Raw genomic sequence first — 13,738 nt, forward strand, 5'->3', positions numbered from 1 at the left:
GCTGACAGTTGCCTTGTATTCCCTTTGGCATTCAGGTTTCTGTGATTGCCACCTGCATGTATGGAAGCATTTCTGTGCGCTTAATTCTTTCTTAGTCCTAGATAGTCTCTCTTTTTGGAAACTTTAAAGTTTTTCAGTATTTATATATATATATATATATATTTTTTTTTTTGAGACAGAGTCTTACTCTGTCACCAAGGCTGGAGTGCAGTGGCATGGTCTTGGCTCACTGCAATCTCCGCCTCCCAGGTTCAAGCAATTCTCCTGCCTCAGCCTCCTGAGTAGCTGGGATTATAGGCGCCCACCACTATGCCTGGCTAATTTTTGTAATTTTGGTTGAGATGGGGTTTCACCATGTTGACCAGGCTGGTCTTGAACTCCTGCCCTCGGCCTCCCAAAGTGCTAGAATTACAGATGTGAGTCAGCCACCATGCCTGGCTGGAAATCATTAAATCATATCCCTGAGGCCACTTTAAGTTCAATCTCCTGTAAAGTGCTAGCTACTCTGATTATTTTTCCTGCCATCATCTGGTGTTCACAGCCTCAATGGACATGCTCCGGATTCTGTGATCTATATCAGGGAAAACCAGATCTAGCAGAAACTCTACTGCAATATCGACATTGTCTTGCTTGCTAATAAGATTTTAATTGATTTTAATACACCGAGAAACAAATTCAGAAACAACCCTTTCTGTTCCTGCCATTTGTATTTTTAGTGACTAACTGCCAAGTACTGGTTTCCCAAAGTTGCAGAAGAGACGGTCCCTGTTCTCCAAGATACAGTCTTGTGGAGGAGTCTAGCAAGACACTTGTAAAAGGTTGCCCAAATTCCATGTGTGATGCGTCCATGATTACAATCTGTGGTTACTATAGTACCCGGCCAGTAAGAGTTACTTGCACATTTTAGTATTATATGCAGTAACAATTGCCACCGTGAGAACCGACACATAGGTCATGCCTGTCTCACCACATCATAATGTGCCACCAGAAGGTGGCACTGTTGGAACTTGCTGTCTCTTGCTCGCTCGCTGGCTCTCTGTCTCGCAATTTTCTAAAAAATTAGGCATCACTACCGTGTCATGCCAGTCTAAAACAACAGTCCTTCAACATTGTTCAAAAAATCTAAGCACACAGCAATTCCTTATAGCCAATCACCGGAGCCAGTTGAAGGAGACGCTGTCCTGTTCCTTTGTTTACCGTGAGTCATGCGTCTTTCCTTCCTATTCTTCTTTCTTCACTTTGATTTCTGCTCTTCATGACACCAGTGTCTCTAATTATTTCACAGGCTGGGAGAGCTGACAAAGCTGAGATGTCTCCAGGGCCGGGGACCACCTTAATTATAAGGACTGCTTGGTTTCTGTACACCCCAGTTAATTAATGCAAACGTACATTTCTCCCAAATCTTCACTATTGATTCTAACCACCAGGTGGGAGTCTTGGCATATTTACCTTTTATAGGTCCTATAAGAAGAGGGTCTGAAAACTCCCTGAACAATGGATCTCACTAGCTACTTAGTGTATGTATGTGTATATATATATATGTAATATGTGTAAATGTATTATGCAAACTTGCAAAACTACACCCATTTATCTTTGTTTCAGAAGGAAAGAAAAGAGAAATGCAGGAAAGGAGCCAGGATCTTCAGGATCTGGGGTGATTTCTCCGAGCAGATAAGCTGCTTATTGTAAGTCATTGTAACAAGTCCCAATATAAGTCCCATTGTAACAAGTCCCTTTTACGAGGGACTTGTAAAAACTACCCAGTTCTTATAAATGTGCTTACAATGCGTCAGAGCTGAAGTGCTGAGAAGCCTACTTGGCAGGCAGTAGGCATGTTTATTTTTTTTCTGTCATCATCATCCTATCCTTATCATATATATTCCCATCTGGTCTGGTGGAATAGTGGTAAAATATTTAAAATGTATCTTGTCACCTTTCCCCTCATCCTCAGGGTCTCTCCTTTTAAAATCACCTAGGGCTCTCCTCTGACCTTCTGTTCTCATGAACAGGGGGGAAGCCAATAAGTCATGAACACTTTGTTTTGATAGCAAATACTACTAGAAAAGTTTGAATTTTAAGAGACCTGAGGAAAGGGAAACAAAATAAATAAACGACTAATAGTAGAATTTCAGACACTGTGGCTCTAGCATGAGGGAGCAATCTGGGGGCCAGTGACACATGCTGGGGCCCCTAAGTAACTATGCTACCCGTCCCTGCTCGCATCGCTGCAGAACTTTGCACACAGAGGTAGTTCCCATTCCTGGAAGTGTTTAAGCAACGACACGAGCACCTGCAGGGTGATAAAAGAGAATTCCTGGACTGGGCAGGAGATTAGAGGACCTTGAAGGACCCATCCCTTCTAATTTAAAAATATTCTTTAAAATTTAAAAAAATATTAAAATTTTTTCTTGATTTAAAGAAAAGGTCTTGCTGTGTTGCTCTGGCTGGTCTTGACTTCCTGGGCTCAAGTGATCCTCCTGCCTCGGCCTACAGACACGGGGAGTAGCTGGGACTGCAGGCACATGCCACCTTGCTGGGCCTAATTTTCAAATAGTCTTGAGCAATGGAGGATTATTTGGATTCTGGATAAGAAACACAGAGTTTTGTTTTTGTTTTGACTTTTAGATATCTACTCCCAGTGCAAATTGTGCAGCTGTCTGTTGATCCCGCTTCCTGAGGTTATAGGATTTCTTTCTTTTTGTCAGAACATTCTCTCTGGCAGGCCGCTCTGTCTGGAGTCTCCTCATGCTCATTGGCATTAGAGAACTTTAAAGAGAGACATAGACAGTAGAGGGGAATGGAACCTAGGAGATCCCTGTCTCTAACCTCTTGCTTTTCTGATGGGGAAACTGAGACCTATTTGGTCAAATGTCATTTGACCAAAGTCACACAGCTGGTTGGCAGGAGATTCAGGGCCAGAATGTAGGTTCTCATCCACTGTTCTCTTTATGTCACATCGAATGCCACTGTCTCCTGAAGAGCAGGATCTGGGCATGACATGACCAAGTCCCGGGGTTGTCTGGAGGCAGGGCTGACAGTTCAGTCTGGGTCCATGGAGTGGGGTGGGACGTGCTGATACAGTTCAGCATCCTCCCTAACCCAGTGGACCATGTTATCTTCATTCAGACTGCTTTCTTTTGGGATGTTTGTTTTTTTTCTTCACGAAAACAGCCTTCTATTATGGAGGAATTCAAAATGTCTATAATTTAGCCATATTTAGTGACTTACAAAGGAGTGTTTTACCCTGTGTAAAACTCTTTAAGCATGTGAAGGTGTCCTCTGATTCCCTCAAAAGATGATGCTGAAAGTAAGAAGGCCTGAGGGCTTAGGAAGAGAGTGAGGTTTAGAGCAGCCACGTGGTGGGAGAGAAAGAGGGAGAGGGTGGGGATAGATGTTGCCTTGTGCACTTACATGGAAAGCATTTTAATTAGCATTGAAGCTTCAAATGTTGAAAGCTTTTTTTTCACAGCTTGCCTTGTGTGTATGTATGGACACCAACTCACATCCAAACCTGCCCACCCACCTACACACACGTGCACACACACGTATTTTGGTGGTGCTGGGAGAAGTGGTACACCTTTCTGTTTCTCCTCTTTCTCATTTTTCCTCTTTTGCTCCCATCTCTGGGCTCCCACCCTACTCTTCTCTCTTCTCCTTGAACTTTACCAGATTTTCTTCTTTCCTCCTTTTCTTCCTCAGCTCCCCATTCCCTGTATCTTCACTTTCAGTAAGTAATTCCATTAACCTACTCTATGCCACAAATGGTGCTACACACCAGAGGCAAAGAAATGCAAAAGGTAGTTCCCGTGTTCTGATCACCTCTTTCATCAAGACAGCTCCCTGTCTGGCGAAAGAAAAAGTTAAATAGCCAAATAAATATAATGTAATGCTGCAAGCACAAGAATAAAGCTATAGCCACAAAACGTGGTACACAAGTAGTAGTTCAGTAGACATCTATTGTTGGAAGTAATACATTATGAAAACCCAGAGAAAGTAGTGATAGTTGTGTTTTGAGGGGCAGGCAGCAGGTTGGGAAGGATTCCATTTGAGTGACATTTTTGTTGGACTTTAATGAATGAGTAGGAGTTCACCAGGCATTGGAGGGAGAAAATCCACACACACACACACACAGACACACCCACACACAGACACACACACACACACACGAAGACATTAAAGAGTCTGCCATGTTTGAGAAAGTGAGGAGCTCCCTGAGTCTGCGGTGTAAGGGGCCGCTGAGGCATGGCAGGACTTGGAGCTGGAACAGTCAGCAGGGCCGGTGTGTGAAGCGGTGTATTCATCACCTTGGGGACCTTGGGCTTTCTCCCAGAGGGCAATGCAGATTCATTGAAGCCTCGTACTCAGGGGAGTGACATGACCGTATTTGTCTTTGGAAAGACAGCTCTAGCAATTATGTAGAATCAGGATTGCATTAGTGGAGAGATTGGATAATGGAGACCTGTCAGGACATGACTTCAGGAGTGGCGGGAGCCTGAGTTAAGAAGTGGCAGCAGGGAGGATCGCGGGGGCCACGGAGAGAGAGATGAGGCTGCCTAGTGGAGGCCTGAGGTGAAGAGAGATGCCATTGGCCTAGTTGGGAAAACAGCAGGGAAGAGGTGTAGGTGGACATGTGCATTGCTTTGGGTGTGTGCGTGGGGGAGGAAGAAGTCTGGGTACAATTTTGAAAGAGGAAAACAAAGACAACCCCAAATTTCACAAATATTCATACAGCTATGTGCCCGCCTTTCTTTCTTCCTTTCTCTCTCTTTCTTTCTTTCTTTCTTTCTTTCTTTCTTTCTTTCTTTCTTTCTTTCTTTCTTTCTTTCTTTCTTTCTTTCTTTCTTTCTTTCTTTCTTTCTTTCTTTTTCTTTCTTTCTTTCCTTCCTTCTTTCTTTCTTCTTTTTCTTTCTTTCTTTTCTTTCTTTCTTCTCTTTCCTTCCTTCCTTCCTTCCTTCCTTCCTTCCTTCCTCTCTCTCTCTTTCTCTCTTTCTTTCTTTCCCTTCTTTTCTTCCTCCCTTCCCTTCCCCTCTTTCTTTCCTCCCTTCCCTTCCCCTTTCTTTCCTTCCTTCCTTCCTTCCTTCCTTCCTTCCTTCCTTCCTTCCTTCCTTCCTTCCTTCCTTCCTTCCTTCCCTTCCTTCCTTCCTTCCTTCCTTCCTTCCTTCCTTCCCTCCCTCCCTCCCTTCCCTTCCTCCCTCCCTCCCTCCCTTCCTTCCTTTTCTTTCTTTTTTTTTTTTGACAGAGTCTCGCTGCGTCGCCAGGCTGAAGTGCAGTGGCATGATCTTGACTCACCGCAACCTCTGCCTCCCGGGTTCAAGCGATTCTCCTGCCTCAGCTTCCTGAGTAACTGGGACTACAGGCCTGTGCCACCACGCCCGGCAAAATTTTGTATTTTTAGTAGCTACAGGGTTTCAGCATGTTGGCCAGGCTGGTCTTGGACCCCTGACCTCAAGTGATCCACCTGCCTTGGCCTCCCAAAGTGCTGGGATATAGGGGTGAGTCACCACATCCGGCCGAGCAATGTGCTTTCACTTCCACTTCAACTGCACATGTCCACACTTGACTCCCAAATCTGCCTTTCCGGCCCCCATCACTGCCTGAGCTTCATCACACGCATTCATTGCCACCTTGATATCCAGAGGGTCCTTACCTAGCCTGAAACAGAAGTTTTCCCCATTCCTCCATTTCTCTTCTTTTCCGCATTTCCTAGAGCACAGGTGACATCTGCCTGTCAGTTACCCTTCTTGCTGTCTCCTCTCCCTCCACAGCTGGGGCCTTCCCAGAAGCAGGAAGCACTCCTGGTTTTCCTTTGCTGATTGCAGTGACTTTTACCCAGTTGGGTTCCGTGGTCAAGTGTCTTCCAGTTGGCCTGTTGGCTGATTCAAAATGTCACGGTGGGAGGTACCGATGTGAAGGAGGAGGTTCCTGGCTGGTTCAGGGAGGAAAAGGAGAGGGAGGGTGGAATCTTCACTTGGAGTGACTTGACTTTTGGAGTCTCACCAACCACAGCTTGAAAGCATTGGGCAAGTTGCTGGGCCGCTCTTGCCAGCTTGGCTAAGAAGTGACATTACTGGATCCTATCACCTCTTGGCTCCCAACGATGACAAGAGAGGCTGCACAGAGGTGCAGAGAGGACAGAGTGAGGGGAAGCATGACGTGGAAGGCCTTTATGGAGGAGACGACTTCTGTTTCCTCAGTAGAGCATTGGGGAACCCATGGTGGGAGAACAGTAGGGTCTGCTGGGCGCCTCAGGCTCTGCTCTGGGAACTGTGTGCAGGTGGGAGGTGGGCCTGAGCCAGGGCAGCCGGAAGCAGCTTTTCTTCTATGACTGGCCAGGCTCAAACACTAGTTTTATGTTCTTCTTTAGTTAAATACCAGAGTTGTCTGCCCTTTAATTTCCAAGGTCCTTGAGGATCAGAGAAAACTCACATCTATAAGCCTCGTGCATATCAGGTTCCTGGAGGCTCAGCTGTAAATCGTACCTGCCTCTTGGGCCCATGCTGTCTCATTGACTGTCCACGATGCTCATTCCCATTGCCTGCTCACCTCCCACTTCTAGAGTGAAACACATTCCATCTGAAGTGAGATGATGTGCATTGACCATTAGCAAAAGAGAGGGCCGGATGAGCTAAGCATTCCACACGACGTTTTTTTTTTTTTTTTTTTTTTTTTTTTGAGACGGAGTCTCCCTCTGTCGCCCAGGCTGGAATGCAGTGGCCGGATCTCAGCTCACTGCAAGCTCCGCCTCCCGGGTTCACGCCATTTTCCTGCCTCAGCCTCCTGAGTAGCTGGGACTACAGGTGCCCGCCACCTCGCCCGGCTAGTTTTTTGTATTTTTAGTAGACATGGGGTTTCACCGTGTTAGCCAGGGTGGTCTCGATCTCCTGACCTTGTGATCCGGCTGCCTCAGCCTCCCAAAGTATTGGGATTACAGGCGTGAGCCACCGCGCCCGGCCCCACACAACATTTCTAAATGAGATGCCAGATGAAAAATTTGAGGTTGAGAACTTGCTAAATGGAAGTCCTCCCATGCTGGCTCTGTTGGTCTCAGAAAGAAGACTGGTGGATGAGAGCAGGGTGAGTGCATGAAATCCGTTGCTGGGCATGCACTTTTTATCAGCTTTTTTCACCTTAGGATAAATGAAGACACTGGTAGCAAATTTTGAGAGACGGGAGTGAGGATGCGTGAGAAGAATTAGAGAGCGCATCAGAAAGCATGGCATCAGGGAGGCCAGACAGGGACTGGAGAGGGTACAGGGGAGAGGGGCGTGCTGGGGGAGAGAATTGACAGTAGGGTGTAAACCACAAGGGGCTGCTACCTCTGGGTTTCCATGGGCTACTTGCCTACCCCCTAAATCACCTAGATGAAGAAAGTAAGAGCCTGCAGCTCCCCTCAGTTTTTCTTGGCAGAACAAATCAAATAAATTGCAGGCTCCTGCAATGGGAACTGTATCATACTTTCTGATTACAAGAGTCCTAAATAATGTTATTCACTCTGTGGGCTCGATGTGTCATTACTAATGATAATGAGACTATTCTTTCTCTTCTGTAAGTAGGGGATTCAAAACTCCAGGAAGCATTTAACTAGCACCCCAAAATAAAGCAACCTCAAATAGGGCTGGGACTGGGCCTTGGCTTGCTGACCTGCAATTCTGGCAGTGAGTTAGACTGATCCTTGCTCTTGACCTCTCTGTCATATAAGGGCTGGTGTGTTACGCTCAGGTCCTGGCATGGTCTTTTTGATTTTCAGGTATTTTCACAACTTACTTCTAGTGGGAGAAGAAACTTTTCCTCCTCTTTGGGCATGGGCATGTCTTTCTTTTTTTTTTTTATATCATACTTTAAGTTGTAGGGTACATGTGCACAACGTGCAGATTTGTTACATACGTATACTTGTGCCATGTTGGTGTGCTGCACCCATCAACTCGTCAGCACCCATCGACTTGTCATTTACATCAGGTATAACTCCCAATGCCATCCCTCCCCCCCCCCCATAATAGGACCCGGTGTGTGATGTTCCCCTTCCAGAGTCCACGTGATCTCATTGTTCAGTTCCCACCTATGAGTGAGAACATGTGGTGTTTGGTTTTCTGTTCTTGCGATAGTTTGCTGAGAATGATGGTTTCCAGCTTCATCCATGTCCCTACAAAGGACACGAACTCATCCTTTTTTATGGCTGCATAGTATTCCATGGTGTATATGTGCCACATTTTCTTAATCCAGCCTGTCACTGATGGACATTTGGGTTGATTCCAAGTCTTTGCTATTGTGAATAGTGCTGCAATAAACATACGTGTGCATGTGTCTTTATAGCAGCATGATTTATAATTCTTTGGGTATATACCCAGTAATGGGATGGCTGGGTCATATGGTATTTCTAGTTCTAGATCCTTGAGGAATCGCCATACTGTTTTCCACAACGGTTGAACCAGTTTACAATCCCACCAACAGTGTAAAAGTGTTCCTGTTTCTCCACATCCTCTCCAGCACCTGTTGTTTCCTGACTTTTTAATGATTGCCATTCTAACTGGTGTGAGATGGTATCTCATTGTGGTTTTGATTTGCATTTCTCTGATGGCCAGTGATGATGAGCATTTTTTCATGTGTCTGTTTTTCATGTATGCATGTCTTCTTTTGAGAAATGTCTGTTCATATCCTTTGCCCACTTTTTGACGGGGTTGTTTGTTTTTTTCTCGTAAATTTGTTTGAGTTCTTTGTAGGTTCTGGATATTAGCCCTTTGTCATATGAGTAGATTGCAAAAATTTTCTCCCATTCTGTAGGTTGCCTGTTCACTCTGATGGTAGTTTCTTTTGCTGTGCAGAAGCTCTTTAGTTTAATTAGATCCCATTTGTCAACTTTGGCTTTTGTTGATGGGCAGGTCTTTCTAAGCCTCTAGGAGTTAAAGAACAAAATTCTGAGAGGCTGCAAATCTCCCAAAATTGTGGGCAGAATTTCATATGTACATGTGCCTAGGTGTTTTTCAGGGATGAGGTTTCACAATGTTTATGGCATTCTCCAAGGACCCAGATGGTTAAGGATTGCTGCATTAGAGCCCATGTGATCTATGTTGATATCCAGTGAGTTGAGTTCCTTTAGTGTCTGTATTAGTCTGTTCTCTCATTGCTATAAAGAAATACCTGAGACTGGGTAATTTATAAAGAAAAAGAAGTTTAATTGGCTCATGGCTCCACAGAACATACAGGAAGTATGATGCTGGCATCTGCTTCACTTCTGGGGAGGCCTCAGAAAACTTACACTCATGGTGGAATGTGAAAGGGAAGCACATACATCATGTGGCCAGAGCAGGAGCAAGAGAGAGAGAAGAGGGAGGTGCCAGGCACTTTTAAACAACCAGATCTCACAGGAACTCACTCACTATCACAAGATCAGCATCACGTGGGAAATCCGCCCGCATGGTTCAATCACCTCCTGCTAGGCCCCTCCTGTAACATTGGGAATTACAATTTGATGTGAGATTTGGGTGGGGACACAGATCCAAACCATATCCATGCCGTGGTGCACAGGCAGCAAAGCAAAAATGAATGCAGTGGGAAAAATGCTCCATTGGTGTTTTCTGTGGCTTCTTGTTGATGCGCCAAAGACAGTGGGCCAAGCCACTTTAGGGTCATTAAGCTAATTGTTGACCCAGAGTAGGCTCAGCTTAAAGGCAACTCATTGGATTCTCATGAATTCTATTTCAACTAGCTTGTGAGCATGTGTTCGAGGAGTGTGAGGAGTATGTGTATGGGAGGAAAATGGGGAAGAGCTGAGTGTGGCTGGAAGTGTATGATACTGGGGTGCACCCATGGTATGAGTCAGAATGGGAAAATGAAAATGGAAAAAGGATGGTCTTACCAGAAGAAAGGCGGCTGAGGTCAGAGGAGTCACCAGGGCTGGAATTGAACAGGGGAGGAGTGTCTCAGTCACACATCTGCTGCCCAGTGATGAGGCGATCTTTGTCGAGTCACTCAAACTCTGAGTCTTAGTTCTTCTTACTCAAAAAGGAGATGTTAAGAACTCCTGTCCCATCGCTCCCCTCCCCAAGTATTTTTGTAAGGATGGAATAATATATATCAACTTATTTACCAATCATATGGTATTTTGTATATGTCAAGTATTTTTATTAGGAGCGAGGATGAGCTAATGGAAGAAACCATGCTACCTGGGAGAGCAATGAATTTCGTATTGGGACCTCATCTGGCATGCAGGAGCCTGGAGTGGTCCTTTGCTAGAGATGGGGCGGGGGCCTGAGGCTCAAGGTCAGGCTCAATCTTGAAGCTACTCTTTGTTGATGGTGGTGGGAAAAGGGGCACACTAGGAAGAGTAGAGGAGATAGAAGTTTTTTGGCAGGAAAAACGAATTGCTTTCTAAATCCCTAGACAGGAGTTGAGGATTTAGCATCCATCTCATCTCCATTTTAGGCATTCTCCTTCAACCAGCCTAAAGGCTAAAGGTACAGCTATGCACAGAATAGCCAAGAGTTCCCGAGTAATTTGCACTGGGGCGTGTGTGTAAATCGATACAATAAATGATTGAATCAGGGAGCCTGAGATTTGAGCGGGGGCGGTGGCTGTTACTTAAGACTGCCTAAGGGGGATTCAGGGTGAAAGGAGGCAGCCTGGAACTATTGTTTGTTGAGTTTGTCCAAGCCAAATCAAGACCCTTTGCTCTAATTTCCTGGCATCCAAGAGAACAAATACAGGAGTTAGCACCGGAGAGACTTCTACTTAAACGCTTAGCCCCAGAGTCAAAAACAGAGTGGGTGGCTGAGAGGGAAAGAACAGAGTTAAATATTTCCTCTGAGTAATGAAGAATGAACCCAGGCCAGGGCTATAATTCATGGGGCCTTAGATGAATCTCCAGCTGCTTCAGCTGTCTCTGCATCTGGGATAAGACCAGCCAAGAGCTCCAGCAGTTGTGGAAGCCAGTGGATGATGGCAACTCAGTCATTTAACACTCACTGGGCCTTCCAGGGGGCTTCTTGAAGCCTGTGCCTTTCTATACTTTGCTGCTTTGCCCACCTCTGTGGCACAGATTCCAAGAGGAGCAGATTAAACACATCTGGGATTTTTAGGGATCTTTAGTAAAGAATGATTAAGTCCTAAAGCTCAAAACATGATAAATTTGTACATCTGTTTTCATGCTGCTGTGTAAAACCCGATTTAGGTCCTAACATGGCAGGCCAATGATTTAGCATAGCTAATCTGGGGAATTGGGAGACTCTGCTAAGTCATTTCCCTGCCCAGTAAAATCTTGCCCAGATCATAGTGCTTGTCCCTCCACCCCGTTTTTCTCCTTAATTTTCACCTGTTTTGAAGAGATCCTCCAGGATGCCCAATTTCACAGGTAGGCAGAAGTGATCCTTGGTCCAGATGATGGTGGATAATCAGGATCTGGAAGAAGTGAAATCCGCTGGGCGTGATGGCTCACGCCTGTAATCCCAGCACTTTGGGAGGCCAAGGTGGGTGGATCACAAGGTTAGGAGTTCGAGACCTGCCTGGCCAAGATGGTAAAACCCCGTCTCTACTAAAAATACAAAAATTAGCTGGGCGTGGTGATGGGCACCTGTAATCCCAGCTACGTGAGAGGCTGAGGCAGAAGAATCGCTTGAACCTGGGAGGCGGAGGTTGCAGTGAGCCGAGATCATGCCACTGCACTCTAGCCTGGGTGACAGAGCAAGACTCCATCTCAAAAAAAAAAAAAAAAAAAAAAGAAGTGAAATCCAAACCTAATCCTTGTAGCTGCCTCCTTCTGGCCTCAGTGAGTTACCTTTTTGGGCTGATCTTCTGCCTGGAACCTGCTGCATCCAGCTGGCTCGACCAGGAAGTTAACACCTCCTCTGGGGACTGTCGTGGAGACTGGTATAATAGGAAAGGAAGCCCTGCTTTTGATGAGTTTCCAGGCAAGTGTGGCTGCAGCCCAGTCTCGGGAAAAGGGATGAACACACGATTAGCAAAGGGCAAGCAATGGACTCTGCCTGTGCTGGAAATGGAATGCATATATGCCAGAGGAACTAACAACAAAAGAGCAACCAGAGCTGTGTGAGTTAAATCAAGGGGCTTCCTATTGGAGGTGAGGGTTATATAGACAGGCATGGATAAGGCTGAGAGGGCATTCTGTAGGGAGGAAAGGCTCACATAAATATGCATGCTGGAAGAACAGCTTCTGATCAGGAGCACTCAAGCTAATGAATTTAGCTAGGGCCAGGCTTTCAGATGAAGGCTTTCAGATGAAGAAGGGGGCTGTACTTGGGCTGAGATCTGGAGGCTGTGAAGAGGCCAGCCTAGTTGGTGACGGACAGAAAGGCCAAGTTGGGGGTCTTAGATCTGACAGACGGGCCAGGCCCCCAGTCGTTCTCTGGGGGAAGAGCTGCTTTTTTTTTTTTCTTTTCGTTTTCATACCTTGACAGGCAGTTGCTTTTTTATTTCCCGAGGATCTTAAGATCACGGAGGGCAGGAGAAGTGAGAACTCCATGGCAGTTGTGGAGTCCTACTATGGAAGTGGGACTTGGAGCCAATGTGGAAATTCCCGAGCAGAACCGGGAGAGGACATGCCCCAGAAAACTTCAGAAGATGATGACAGCAATCAGCTTGGAGGGCCTAGTAGAGACTGGTAGCGCTAGGAGTAGTAATAATAATAGCACATAAGAATATTAGCAGTACTATTAGATAATATTTAAGGCACTTTTAAAATATACCAAGCATTGCCAAACACTTTGGAAGTATAATATTAACTCATTTGGTCCAGGAGGTGGGTAGAATTCATATCCCCATTTTAATAATGAGAAAAGTGAGGCTTAGGGAGGTACAGCAATTTACCCAAGATTGCACAGCTAAGATCTGGTGGAGGCACGCACACAAGGCCCTCTGACCATGGGCTCTTAATCACTGTGCTATGTTCCCTTCCACAGGCCTCAATCAGTCATGTAATATTTGACCGGGTTGTTATCTTAGGTATTATCTAGACCACAGATTTCGGATGCAGTCCTCTGGCTGAAGACCTCTGAGCTAGGATAACCCCTTCTCTTTTGACAGACGAGTCAGAGAATCAGATCAGTGGTAGAAGTGGAGTGCCAATCCTGAGTCTCACCTCTACTCAAGTGCTCAACATATCCCTAGATCCTCAATTCCCTGGCAAAAGTGACTGGATGGAACCACAGACTTCCAAGAGGGGACAGTCAAGCATTAAATACGAGAATGCACATATAACTCTTGATGCAATGTTTAGCACATACTAAGCCTGCAATACATGCTCATCCCTTTGAACAAATCCACATGGCCAGTTTCTGTGCTCAGGGGTGAAAACAGCCGGGCTATGATTGGGACAGGGGGAGCAATAGGTGGGGAGGGGCTTCCTCTCTCCAGGCCTGCCATCTTGACTGACATGCTGCAGCCCTTGCCAAAATCCATGGGTCAGAATGAAAGTAAAATGTCGTTGGAAACCTTGCAATCCACCATTAAAACTGCTGGGTGTAGTAAAACAATTGCTTGCCCCAAATAAATGACTTATCCTTGCTGTTGGTTGTCTGCGTTTCTCTTTAATTATAGGCTCTCTTTGAACGCTCAAACACACAGGGCCTTTGTAAACTTGAACTCCCTCTCTCACACACATTTCTCCCATACACATACACTCCCTTTCATTTACAGAGTATAAACACCCATCTCTCACTCATTCACATAATGAATTTCAGCTCCTTGCATCCCAATCAAGGAGAGGCCTCACTAGAATTATGGGCATCTG

The 13,738-nt window shown here is 45.6% G+C and overlaps 1 long non-coding RNA gene across 1 annotated transcript; it reads left to right on the forward strand.

The window, feature by feature from the left end:
• The first annotated feature begins 557 nt into the window (after positions 1-557).
• LOC126934998 (uncharacterized) lies at positions 558-13,514 on the forward strand. The gene is made up of 3 exons (XR_007719182.1): positions 558-1,198; positions 1,603-1,685; positions 13,033-13,514. It is a non-coding gene; the product is annotated as an uncharacterized LOC126934998 (long non-coding RNA).
• The last annotated feature ends 224 nt before the right edge of the window (positions 13,515-13,738 follow it).

Source organism: Macaca thibetana, chromosome 14 (genome assembly GCF_024542745.1).
Source record: "Macaca thibetana thibetana isolate TM-01 chromosome 14, ASM2454274v1, whole genome shotgun sequence".
NCBI classification, from domain to species: domain Eukaryota; kingdom Metazoa; phylum Chordata; class Mammalia; order Primates; family Cercopithecidae; genus Macaca; species Macaca thibetana.